At 36.2% G+C, this 13,979-nt stretch overlaps 1 long non-coding RNA gene across 2 annotated transcripts in view; it reads left to right on the forward strand.

Moving 5' to 3' along the window:
* LOC122145641 overlaps positions 1-9,479 on the forward strand; it is a 107,322-nt gene extending 97,843 nt beyond the window's left edge. The window contains exons 4-7 of one of the 2 annotated variants that reach the window (XR_006160452.1): positions 6,498-6,589; positions 7,446-7,556; positions 8,359-8,404; positions 8,717-9,479. This is a non-coding gene — a long non-coding RNA (uncharacterized LOC122145641). The remainder of the gene's footprint in view (positions 1-6,497; positions 6,590-7,445; positions 7,557-8,358; positions 8,405-8,716) is intronic. The other variant, XR_006160453.1, reaches the window with a different exon arrangement.
* Positions 9,480-13,979: the final 4,500 nt, after the last annotated feature.

The following is a 13,979-nucleotide window of genomic DNA, read 5'->3' on the forward strand; positions in this document are numbered from 1 at the left end:
TACACAAATTTGCAAACCATTTTATCATTAACAGCTGACCTAAACATCAATTTATGATGATTAATGAACTGACAATTGATGTCTTTACTGTTTTAACATTCTTTTTTTTTTTTTAAATCAGTAAGGTTAAAGAAACAAAGAGGCACAGAATTCATAGTCTTGTTTCTCAGCGAGTTGTTCTTTATTCATCCACTGAGATCTATTCCACTGTTTATTTTCAGGAACTGAAAATCAAGTAGTTTTTAGGGGCACTGATTTTCTTTTCCTCTCTCTTGTGTCTTCTCTCCTTTTTCTTTCTTTCTTTCTTTCTTTCTTTCTTTCTTTCTTTCTTTCTTTCTTTCTTTAGGAACTCGTTTCTTTTTTTTCTTTCTTTTTTTCTTTTTTCTTTCTTTCTTTTCTTTTTTTGCATTTGTTATTTTCTTTCTTTCTTTTTCTTTCTTTTTTTCTTTCTTTCTTTCTTTCTTTCTTTCTTTCTTTCTTTCTTTCTTTCTTTCTTTCTTTCTTTCTTTCTTTCTTTCTCTCTTCGAACTAAACCATTGAGCTCTGAGTGAAAGTGTTAGTTTGCTTCATTTGAGAAAGATTATAGATGAGAATCAATATAAACTTATATTTTATTCTTTTATATACACTTGCATTCAAAGGTTTGGGGTTGGTTATATTTTTGTAAGAAGTTTCTTATTCTCTCCAAGGCTGAATTTATTTGATCAAAAATACTTGTAAAACTGTAATATTGTGAAATATTATTACTATTTAAAATAATTTAATTTAATGTATTTTTTTTTCTGTTTAAATATATATGAAAATGTAATTTATTCCCGAAATAGCAAATCTGAATTTTCATCAACCATTACTCCAGTCGTGAGAGCCACATGATCCTTCAGAAATCTAATATGCTTATTTTTGGTGCTTAAGAAACGTTTCTAATTATATTATCAATGTTGACTGTTCTGCTATTTAATATTTTGTGGAAACATGCAGTTTATTTTTATTATTATTTTTTTTTTCAAAAGTTTATCGTTGATTTAAAAGATAAATATTTGTAGCTTTATACAGGTCTTTACTTTTTCTTTTTCTTTTTCTTTGTCTTTTTTTTTTTTTTTTTTTTTTTTTTTTTTTGTTTTTTTTTTTTTTTTTTTTTTTTGCTAAATAAATTAATTTCTTAAAAACAAAGAATGCACTGTAGACTTTACATAAAACATTGTCCTGAAAAGCATTTGGCATGATTAAAACAAAGAGTGAGAGAGAAGATGAGATGGCCTGTTAACATCAGAATATGAGAAATACAGAAATAATCAATTAGACAGAACGATGAAGGAAACAACACAAGAGAGGTGATAGAAATTATGTTGTATTGATGTTGTTGTACAGAGATGCTGTATTTTTGAATTTCTAAGGCGTTCAAGAGAGAACAAAGTCATAACACCAACATAAATATTTCAGTCTGCTTTTTATCTCAGTGCTAACATGATAACATCACTCTGTGGTTTGGGTCAGGCGTGACAAAAGAAGCGGGAGTAAGAAGAAAATAAAGAGAAAATCTGAAGAAAGATTTTAGTAGCTTTATTTGATCTAGGTTCCTAGAAGATAAAATGAATGATGAAGGTTTACCTTCAATCACTCATGTGCATGAGCAAGAACAGTAAAGAATGACAGAAACCACCTTGACATCATTCAGTTGCCTTTTTAATTGAATTATCACACATTCCCCCCCCCCTCAGAGCATCCTAATAAATGGAAGAGGCCATCCATAAGGAAGAACAGAAACCGGGACACTTAGCCATGCCTATTACAATCACAGACATTTAATGCACTTAATATCTCATTTGAGAGGAAATGTGTTATTTTTACACCTCCCAGGGGGACCAGCATAATCACCTCTCATGTATTGTGCACATTACTGTAATTAAACTATTACAAAGGGGACGTTTTTGATCAGGTGAAACACAGGAGGGCCCTGGACACAATAGCACGGGCCTCCCTCAACACTTCGACTCTCTGACAGACATTAATTGATTCTTTGTAGAAGTAGATGAGGAGCCGAGAGCTACCTGCATCCTGCACACACCAGATTAAACCCTGTGATGGGGGTCATCAATGTGTTGGTGTGTGTTTGCATTTGATGTGCCTAAAGGAGTTTAGGAGGTGCGTGAGTGTGTGTTTGTGGTGTGTGTGTGAGGGCACTGATCTGTTAAGAACCACAGAGAGGGAAAACGCAGGCCATCCTTTATTTATTTGTGTGTGAAATATTTATCTGTCACAGTGACGTGGAAGAATGGGGCTGTCAGTCTCCTCTGCGCAGTCAAGAGTGTCGACAAGCTGGCCTCAGAGCCTGGACCAATCTCCTGTGAATAATTGCTGGAATTTCCCTTTTGGGAACGCCGACTCCCCTTTCGATGCCACACTTTCTCTGTGGGTGTGTGTGTGTGTGAGTGTGAATTGCAGTGTGTCTCTTTTGCATCAAGAGAAAAGGTAAAATTCTTCAGGACATCTACCTTCAAAAAAATGGACAGATATGTTAGGACTCAAATAAATTATTCATATTGTTACAATGAAAGGCCAATCAAGCTGAAAACCAAATCAACCTTTAAATGAGAGCGCACAAACACACACTGTTGTAATATACATGTTTACAGATGCTCCTGAGCTCCAGTTGTGTGTGTGTGAGTGTGTGTGTGGTGGTGGTCTTGGATCAGAGGAGAGAGATGTAATTCAGAGTGAGCAGCGTTTAATTGTTTTAGCACTCCTGTCTCTTCAGGGAACTCTTCGAGTCCTCTCATGCAGATAAACACACCGCGTAAACAATAACAGGCCTAACGTGTTGGCTTAAAGCACTCAGGGAAATTTAGCGTTTATGCGGGTGTCAGGGAGAGAGCGTGTTTTAAGCATTAAGCATTTGTTCTTTATTTTAATGTCTCAGGTTCAAAGCACAATTACTCTTCGGAAGCATTGTAGGATTCCCTGAGTGTCTGCTTTTACCGCCTACAGTCATGGAGTCATATTGGAATCTAAGCAGCAGAAAATGCACCATTGTGGGCTGTACATGCAAATGGAAGTGTGTGTACATGACACACACACACACACACACACACGCCACGCACAGTTTAGTACCTTTTTATAACAAAACACATAATAACACACACACACACACACACACACACACACACACACACACACACACACTGATATAAGTGCACAAATACACACAATGAAATGCAAGGTTTGTGGTCTGTGCATGCATAATTGAGGTGTACCTTGCTTTGGGAGAGTGGCTGTCATCTCTGGATGCTCATGCCACATTCCAGCAGAAAGCATCTTTGAATAATGAAGAGCAGCAACACACATGCAAAATGCAGAAGGAAAAGAATAACAGGGAGGAGAGGAGAAGGGGGATAGTAAGGCTTTACAGTTTAAATGGCACAGCTTAAACATCATTTAAAATATTGCTGACTCCTATATTATATTATATTATATTATATTATATTATATTATATTATATTATATTATATTATATTATATTATATTATATTATATTATATTATACGCTATTATATTGCAATTTTATTATTTTATTTTATATTATAATATATTAAATTTTTTATTTTTTTTTAATGTATTTAGTATTTAATTTTATCATTATTTTTGACTTCATCATATGCCATATTAATATAAGTAACTACTGCACAAAATTCTCATGATAATGTTCAAAGAAATTTTTATGGTGTAAAAAATATTTATGGTGTTGTGGTATTATTATATTCATTGGGCAAATTAAATTTCAGTTTTTACATTTTTTTTTTATTTCATTTTTTCTTGAAATCTTGAAAAAGAACAGCAACAGCACAATCTGCCTGATTTTCTAAAAGGGTGGCCACTTTCAGCTTTAATTTAGACAATTACAGTTTCAGTATAAATACAAAAAACTCCTTGAGTTTTTTTTTTTTTTTAAATATATTATTCTTAATGTTGCTGTTTGTGGTAGTTGTGTTTTAACTGTTTGTGGTAGTTTTGTGTTTTGCTTTACAAACGCTGTTGTGTTTTAGCCCCTAGGGCCACACTGTAGGCCTAATGTAATTGCAACAAGAGTTGGTCTGCTCATTTCTATTTAGTTTACTCTGAAATCATAAAATGGTTTGTTTACATTTAATTATCTTGGACTGGTTTAAATACCCCCTCAAATAAAACTTAAACAAAAAATTCTAAATCTAATTTTCACAGGGCATAATTTAAAGCGGTCTAAATGTACTCTACATAACTACTAACCTCACATATAAACAGTGATTTCAATCAGCATAATTCACATTTTCTCTTCAGATATTCACCAATACAGCAGGTCCATGTGTAGCTTCCTGTGTTTTGGGTGTTTTTTACGTTACTTCCCTCTGTTCAGAGAAGTCAAATCAATGCGTATCTTCAAAGATAAAACAAGCTAAAAACGAAAGGCTAGTATTCATGTCTTTCTTTTTTTCTGTCCACCTCCTTCTCTCACTTTAAAGGACCACTGGCCATACAAAAGATTAAATAATAAATTAGAGTGTGGTCATAGAGCACGCCGGTCAGAGTGGGCTTCACAGCCAGACTCAGTGAGGAATCAATTATTTAGAGGCAGGGCCGAGATTAAACAAACGCTCTAGCCATGAGACAAACTCCTCCACGTTAGGGCCCGGGAATCATGTGTGTTTGTGTGTGTAACAGAGTGTATTTGGTGAGTGTGTGTGTACTGCAAGCAATTCTAAAGGGAAGGGAAGGTAGAGGAGCATTGGGCTCAGAGCTGAGAAAAACGTCGCTATGAATTAGTAAAGTGCAAAAGTAGCTAACCGTGTTCAGAGGCCAACTTTCAGAGGTAACAGTATGTACCTGGATGTTTGGTGTGTGTGTGTGTGTGTGTGTGTGTGTGTGTGTCTGCATGGTTGCGTGTACTGTAGACATTAACCCTTGTGTGTATTGTGTGCACTGATAGACAGCTTGTCCTCGCAGAAGTGTCAGTTTTTACAGTTGTTATTTTACCTTCAAATCTTTTCATACCTGTATGCCTTTTTATTTTTTTTGGACCATACAGAAAATCAGTGGGGTCCAGTGTTGCTTTGGACTGGGGCCCCACTGACTTTTATTGTATGCACAAAAACAGCTGAAACGTTCTTCATAAATTATCTTCTTTTGGTTTCAGAAGAACTAAAAAGACATTCATATTTGAATGGAAGCTTGTTTCTGCTATGGGATAAAAAAAATAATAAAAAAGGTAACTTTGACTTTTAATCCCACAGTTCTATCTTTTTTCCTCACAGTTCTGAGTTTATGTCTCACAATTCTGGATTTTGTCAGAAAAAAGTAAAAAAAAAAAAAAAAAAATCAGATATAAAAAGAAGTGTGAGGCTTAAACTCTGAAAAGAAAATCTGAATTTTGAGATAAAATTTGCAATTTAATTTTTTATTACTTTTTTATTCAGAAATTGCAAGATTTAAACTCAGAAAAAAAATCTTGTGACTCTTTTTTTTTTTCCACTGAATACTTCTTGAGGAAAAAATTTGAATTGCGAGATGTAAACTCACAATTCTGAGGGGAAAAAAGTCAAAATTATGAGATATAAACTCACAACTGTGAGAAAAATTGTGGTATAAACAGTTGCAGTTACCTTTTGTGTTTTTATTCCATGGCAGAAACAAGTTACCATAGTTTTGTAACTTGAGTAAATGATGACAGGATTTTTATTTTTGGGGAAACTATTCCTTTTTTCACATTGTGCTTTTTATTACAGTGTTCCTTAAATAAAGAGCTGTTTATTGTCTTACCATTTAAAGTCAATAATGATCTAAATTAGAGGCAGAGTACAAGTGGGACTAATTTCATGCATTTAATAAACTTGAGTGTGGCAGTCAGTGTCAACAGTGGCTTTATCCTGAGCACTATGAGGCTGAGGACCCTGGTGGGTAAGACAGTTGTAAAATTCCATGTGTGGCATCATGTCTTGCTGGTTTAAACTCATGTCAGTGTTGCTGGGACAAGTAAATGACAGAGTGACTGTGGTCTCAGCTGTGGGTGAGATATTTTAACTCACAGGGGAATGGCAGTGTAAAATGTGCCATTTGATTTCATTTTACACGGGGTGCTGAGTGTCCATGAAGGGGGGAAACTCTATTCTCCCCATGCAGGCCCCCTGCCCAGCACGGACCAATATCGTACCTAATTAAGTTTAGAGCAGCGTTTTCATTTGTTAATCACTTAAGTGCTTCCAGGATAACCTGATCTTCAAAGGTCTGGTCCCAGTAGCACCCAATGTCAAAATGCAATTATATGCATGATTAGCTTGACCTGTTTCCAGACCCCCACCCTGCCCCACTCCTCCTTCTCTCTCTGTCTCTGTCAGTCTTTGCTCTCGTTCTCTCCTTCCATCCTCCTCTCCCTCTCTCTCCGCTGATTTGCATGTTGAGAATAGTTGTATAGGTGAGTGAGTGACCTTGTACTTGTGTGTTTGTGTGGTAATATCTCATTATATGTGCAGCAGGGCACCCCCGTCTGGTGGCTGCAGGAAATGATGTGGCGTGTGTTTGAGTCTGGGTTATACATTGGCAGAGGAGACAATCATAGATAAAGGTGAGGCAATCTTCAAAATCAGCTTCAGTGAGTTAAAAGGAGAAAATAAATAAATGCGAATAAAACAATTTATGCTGCTTAAAGGATAATATGATCAAGAATATTAATCAAATCATCTTGATCCTTTCTGCTTGTGCTCTGCAGTGCTTAGCAACGCTTCAATCCCTCTCTAATCTGATTGTGTGTAGATAAGGCAGCTTTAGTGATGCCATTGTGCTGCACTGACTTGTGCCACTCAACTATGCACATATACACACACCTTTTAGTGTCTTGAGAGTTAAAAAGCACATACATACACAATGTTCTTGGAGGATGCTTCTTGGTTTTTGGTAGCACAATTTCTCTAATTCTGTGTAATGATGTGATTTTTTGTTGTGATTATTTTGTGATATTATTTTCTGTGTGATTTTTTATTTTTTTTTATGATTGTTGTTCGGGGAATGTTGTGTGTGTTGTGTAAATTTTATTATTATCATTATAACTATTAATTTATAATAAATATTATTATTATATTTAAATATAATTATAATAAAACCTACAATGAACCTACTGAAATGTATACATTTAAAGAAAAAGTGCATATTTTAGATACTATATTATTAAAAAATGTCTTTGTGGTTTTTGTCCAAACATTCAATGTCAATGGGGTCCCATTTAGAATCTGCTGACTTATTATATGGACAAAAACTGTTTAAATATTCACTAAAATATCTTCTTTTGTGTTCCACAGAAGAAAAAAAGTTATTCAACTGTTGAAAAAGATGTTATCCCCCCCCCCACATCAAACAAACACACACAAAAAACTTATGTTTACAGGGATTGTGTAGATTTAATGTTATGACATTTTTTACACCAGTGGTGCCCATTTTGATGATCTTGCCCAGGACCCCACCACAAAGACGTAGGAAGCAGAGTAAGAGTGGAAGGGAAGCAGTTTTCGGTGCTGCTGCTGACGTTGTGAATCTGTGTGAGTAGATTTACTGTCAATAAAACTATATAGGCCTGTAATGTTTCAGGTCCTGAAGTGAAAAGGCAGCAATCATCAGAATAAAAAAGAAGGGAGATGTTAATAAAGACAGAGTTTTTTTTTTTTTGTTTTTTCCTAATGAAATTAAAGTAGATAGAAAATCACAGGTGCATCGCTGCAGATCCTGCACACTTTGTTCCCATGTTTTTTTTTTCCTTTTTCATTCTCCGCTCCATCCTTGCGATATGTTGAGGGCCTGTGTCAGTGTGTAATTATTGAGACTGGGGGGAGGAGTTAATTACATTTAAAGGAATATGCGAATAGGAGGTCTCATGTGCTGTCTGACATGCAGTCACCCTCATACACACAATGTGCGTCTCTCAGGAGGGACAATCCAGTCCCTAGGTGCACCATTAGACAGATTTACAATGAAAGAATTTGGAAAAGGAGGTGTGAGGGGTGGCGCTTGGCAAAGAGAGCATGTATGCAAGTCCTAGAATATTCACCATGCCTTGTGTGAGTTATTCTCAATACAAACACACACACACATTCAAACTCATTAAAACAAAAAAAAAAAAAAAAAAAAAAAAATTGAAAACAAAGACTGTGCTCTAGCTCCAGACTTTACCAATTGTTTTCGATCTATTGTGAGATTTGTATGCTCTGTTTGGTAGAGCAGCCACACTGAACACTAATAAAACATCTTTAATACTGTCACTATCTCTGTCTTGCTCTATTTCTCTCACTCACAGCAACTGCTCTTCCACACAATAGGTGATTTCAGGTTTTTCTATCCTTGTAGGGACATTTGGATCCTATAACATAGGCCAAACCTGATCCACACACAGGTACAGTCAGAAACAGTTTGTATAAATCAAAATCATTTCCAACTGTGTATCCAAAGATGTGTCTGACATGTTAGGGCAAACAATTCTGAGTGACATTACTCCATAACCTCTAACTGTCCATTTCTGTTGCATGACAAACCCTAGTAGTGCAGACACGCTTTTTCATCAGCACTAACTGGTTTGATGCGTTCTGCTGTAGTATGGTTTTGGAAAAAAATCTTTGTACTGAATTCAGTAGAAAAAATGTTTTATTAATTGCCATATGTTTATTGACTTCTCTTTCATGTCTGTTCTTTTGTTCTTTCTTTGTAGTGGCAAAAGATCTCTGTGCATCATCGTTTGGGAGCGATCTGAAATGTCAAAGGTGTCCTTTTGATGTCGGGTATGGGCCTCATGCAAGGCAGCACCTGTGTGGGACGCCGTCTGATTGTGTGTATGTGCGTGTGTGTGTGTGCGTGTCATATTCACATCCAAACTGTCAGGCTGCTCCTATGGGAGCAAGGGATAGTGAACAGATGAAAACAAACTGGGGTTGTGCTATCACCTGCTTTCTCCCTCTCACTGTCTCTCATTTAGTAAGAGAAGTGATTGTTATAGTTTGATGGGTATTGAATGTTTAAGATGTAGATCTCTTTGATCCTGATATGGTACAATCTGGCTTACACTGAAACCCTTCCCAATGTGTGCTGGAATGCCTGTTTTACTATCAGTCCAACCATCAAAGTCCTCTCCACAATAAATGAATGAATGAATATGTGTGTGTGTGTGTGTGTGTGTTTTGAATTTGTGTGAACCTGTGTACCATACCATAACATATGCGTGTTGTGAATATGAACTCTTATCCACTCCATCTGCTGGTCAATTAGATGAATACACAGCAAAATTCCCAAACCTTACAGTCTTACAGAATAGTCCTTTCACATTTTTAAACAAATCTAGCTTGTTTGTATGAAACTACGGTACAAACAAGCAAAATGCAAATTGCAAATACAAAATAAAACATACAAATACAAATGAGCTTTTAATCATGCCATTGGTTTTACTTTCTTATAAGCCAGTCCAGCAAACAAGTGAAAAATACCTGAAGGAATTGTATTAATGTTCTTAATGAAAACAACCAGCAGCAAAACAACATGTTGTTAATTCTCTTGGTCTTCGTTGTGTTTTACAGCACATGCGTTCTACACAGTGTCTGTGGAGAGTTCTATAAAAATGTGAATGTGAGAGTGTGTGTTGGAGGAATGTGGAGAATAGAGTAGTGCCAGCAGTGCACTATGTGTGTGCCATTTCCTGTCTCTTGAGGAAGGTCGTTAGCTGAGGAAGTGACATAGACATTTTCCATTTTGAATTCCACTTTTGGATATCACTATTTTTCAGCTTACGGCACTTCTTATTCTTTCCTGTAAACGGCGATTGAGTGTCGCACATCTCTGACTGAAATTCAATGACGTCAAGGCTGTAATGTGATTGGTTATTAAGGCACACGTGATCCAAGTTGACCGTTATGCTTTCTCTAATAGTAATACAGACCCTCGTATCTCCCAATAGTAGAGAACCAGAAAGAACTTTGTAATTATATATGTATAATATCTATTATATATAATATATATATATATATATATATATATATATATAGATATATCTATATACACAACAGTTCTTTCTGGTTCTCGAATCTGATTGGCTGAAAGGAGTGCGATATACTAGTGTTATCAGAACTCCAACTGTTTCACTGTTTGTATCACTTCGTTTGTGGTATATTTCTCACAGTGAGTGTCATGGCTGACACCAAAATCCACTATAACTTTACAAATAATAGTGTTTTTATGTCACAGAATGTGCAAACCTGATTCCAAAAAAGTTGGGACACTGTACAAATTGTGAATAAAAACAGAATGCAATGATGTAGAAGTTTCCAATTTCAATATTTTATTCAGAATACAACATAGATGATATATCAAATGTTTAAACTGAGAAAATTTATCATTTTAAGGGAAAAATAAGTTGATTTTAAATTTCATGGCATCAACACATTCTCAAAAAAGTTGGGACAAAGGCCATGTTTACCACGTGTGTGGCATCCCCTCTTTCTTTTATATAACTTATGTCTGCAAACATCTGGGGACTGAGGAGACAAGTTGCTCAAGTTTAGAAATAGGAATGTTGTCCCATTCTTGTCTAATACAGGCTTCTAGTTGCTCAACTGTCTTAGGTCTTTTTTGTCGCATCTTCCCCTTTATGAAGCGCCAAAGGTTTTCTATGGGTGAAAGATCTGGACTGTAGGCTGGCCATTTCAGTACCCGGATCCTTCTTCTACGCAGCCATGATGTTGTAATTGATGCAGTATGTGGTCTGGGATTGTCATGTTGGAAAATGGAAGGTCTTCCTTGAAAGAGACAATGTCTGGATGGGAGCACATCTTGTTCTAGAAGTTGGATATACCTTTCAGCATTGATGTTGCCTTTCCAGATGTGTAAGCTGCCCATGCCACACGCACTCATGCAACCCCATATCATCAAAGATGCAGGCTTCTGAACTGAGCTCTGATAACAATTTGGGTTGTCCTTGTCCTCTTTAGTCCAGATGACATGGCGTTGCAGTTTTCCAAAAGAACTTCAAATTTTGATTTGTCTGACCACAGAACAGTTTTCCACTTTGCCACAGACCATTTTAAATGAGCCTTGGCCTAGAGAAAATGCCTGCGCTTCTGGATCATGTTTAGATATGGCTTCTTTTTTGACCTATAGAGTTTTAGCCGGCAACGGAGAATGGCACGGTGGATTGTGTTCACCAACAATGTTTTCTGGAAGTATTCCTGAGCCCCCCCCCCCCCCATTCCTGAGTGATTTCCATTACAGTAGCATTCCTGTATGTGACGCAGTGCCGTCTAAGGGCCCGAAGATCATTGGCATCCAGTATGGTTTCCCGGCCTTGACCCTTACGCACAGAGATTGTTCCAGATTCTCTGAATATTTGGATGATATTATGCACTGTAGATGATGATAACTTCAAACTCTTTGCAATTTTTCTCTAAGAAACTCCTTTCTGATATTGCTCCAGTGTTTTTCGCGCCGCAGCATGATGGGGAATTGGTGATCCTCTGCCCATCTTGACTTCTGAGAGACACTGCCACTCTGAGAGGCTCTTTTTATACCCAATCATGTTGCCAATTGACCTAATAAGTTGCAAATTGGTCCTCTAGCTGTTCCTTATATGTACATTTAACTTTTTCCGGCCTCTTTTTGCTACCTGTCCCAACTTTTTTGGAATGTGTAGCTCTCATGAAATCCAAAATGAGCCAATATTTGGCATGACATTTCAAAATGTTCTCACTTTCAACATTTGATATGTTTTCTATATTCTATTGTGAATAAAATATAAGTTTATGAGATTTGTAAATTATTCCATTCCTTTTTTACTCACAATTTGTACAGTGTCCCAACTTTTTTGGAATCAGGTTTGTAGTTTCAAGAGTCTTTAGGTGAGAATGTAATTGTTTACACTTTAAATATGCAGTTTGTTAATAAAGATAACTCCCTTTAAAAATAAGCTTCAACACTTTCAGAGATGTGAGCTCTAGGTGTCAGTGGCCATTCAGCGCACATGATCCCGCCAAAAGCAGCCTCACCTTGGCCAGTTCTTCTGGAATATGCAGCTGACTCTGATGTGGTTAAAAACATATACTATAATTCATTTTGGGTAATGCTAATGGGCAGTCTTTGGTCCCATTCATTTATTATTTGTTCCAGAGCAAATAGTTTTGTCTCAGTGCAAAATATTTGATGTAACTTTAATGCTCTATATCAGAGCGCTGCCTTTGTACTTTTGATTGAATTGCCTAGCAACTTTTAAGATGGCTGTTGTTGTTGTTTATGAAATAGTATTATTCAGTAAATAATATTTAATCTAAATAATAATAATATTTAATAATAGTATTTTGTATTGGAAAACAGTGTGTTCGTGATGGTGGTTATTTTGTTCCGCCTTTAGATGGTGACAAGAGACTGTTTTTAGTCAGCAGTAAAGACGTTTATATTAAAAAAGATTGCAAAAGGGTTGTAAACAAGGAACTTCTTTCAACAACACCTCCCAATGTGCCTACTTACTACGCCCTTAAAGTATGTACTCTTTTGGTGAAAAAGTACACTTTTGAGTGTGTAGTTAGTAGAAGAGTATGGAAGCTTTAGGACATACTGTCTTGTCAATGTCATATAATTGCCTCTTTAACAGACCACTCTGTGGCATTATGAACCCGTCGAGAGCAGCCTCACCTCGGCCAGTTCTTCAGGAATTTGCCGCTGGCTCTGATATCTCTCTAGTGGTTAAACATGAGATGCAATTTGTTGGTAAATCTAATGGCCAATCTTATTTGTCCCAGAGCAAATAGTTTTGGATGAGGGAATTCAGGGGAAAGATTCATAGCTTTATATTTTTATATAACTTTCATTATGGCTGTTGTTGTTTATTAAATATTATTATACAATAAATAATAGTGTTTAAAAATAGTATTTGATAGAGAAACTGTGTGTGTTCATGATGGTGATTTTAGATACACTGTCCCGCTGTTAGATGGCGACAAGAGACTGTTTTTACCAGGATTTTAAGAGTCCGCAGTAAAGACTTTTACATTGAAAGAGACTGAAACACTGTTGTAAACAAGGAAGTTATTTTATTTTCAACAACACCTTGTAAGATGCAGCCAACAAATGCAGTGAGCAGTGCTGCCATCGGAAAACACCCTTAAAAGATGAAAGGATACTACATCAAAAATCGATTTCCTCAGCGGACATTTAAACTAATGTTTTATTGTGAATATGAGATGAAGAATGAATGCTGTATCAGATGCAGGTAATCACACTCGCTCAGTCAATCTCTCTCTCATAAAACTCTACATGAGCTTTTAAAACAATAATACAATAAGCTTTAAATGAAGCAACTCAATGTTCTTGGGGGGCAAGAGCAGAATGAGGGGTGGCTTGCCAAGTAACACAACTATTATGAGGGATGTTTGGTATAAATTGGTATAAAAAAACAACTAAACTTGACAACAATAGTTCCTAAAATAATTCCCTATATACTGTAGCTGTTTCCTCGGTAACCGTAGTACACACAGCAGCGCAACACCTGACTTTTAAACTGCAGCATATTTATTCAGTGAAAGCTATACATGTATTTGATTGCATTTGTGAGAGCGGAATTGCATGTTATTTGGTCCTGTCTGTGCAATGTCTCTCTACTTATAATGAAGCTGTGTGTTTTAATTACTTCAAAAACAAATGAATATATGCTATAATATTTCCATTTCTAAGCTGTTTAATTGATCAGGACAGCACTGACAATAAGTATTGTTTCTGTGTGTGCGCTATCCTGGATATGCAAGCTACTGTCTGTATGTGTACGCGCGCTGCCCCAGTGAAATAAAAAGTACAGTACATAATCCACAATATCACTTTCTTCAGTGAAAAAAGTCAATTTCCTGTTGTCCCATAACATCAAAACCCATCAACATATTTCTTATGTACTGTTTTGGACTGTTTTCACGTGTAAATGTTGCATCTTCTCCCCATTCATTCAT

This window comes from Cyprinus carpio, chromosome A7 (genome assembly GCF_018340385.1).
Source record: "Cyprinus carpio isolate SPL01 chromosome A7, ASM1834038v1, whole genome shotgun sequence".
Classification (NCBI taxonomy): domain Eukaryota; kingdom Metazoa; phylum Chordata; class Actinopteri; order Cypriniformes; family Cyprinidae; genus Cyprinus; species Cyprinus carpio.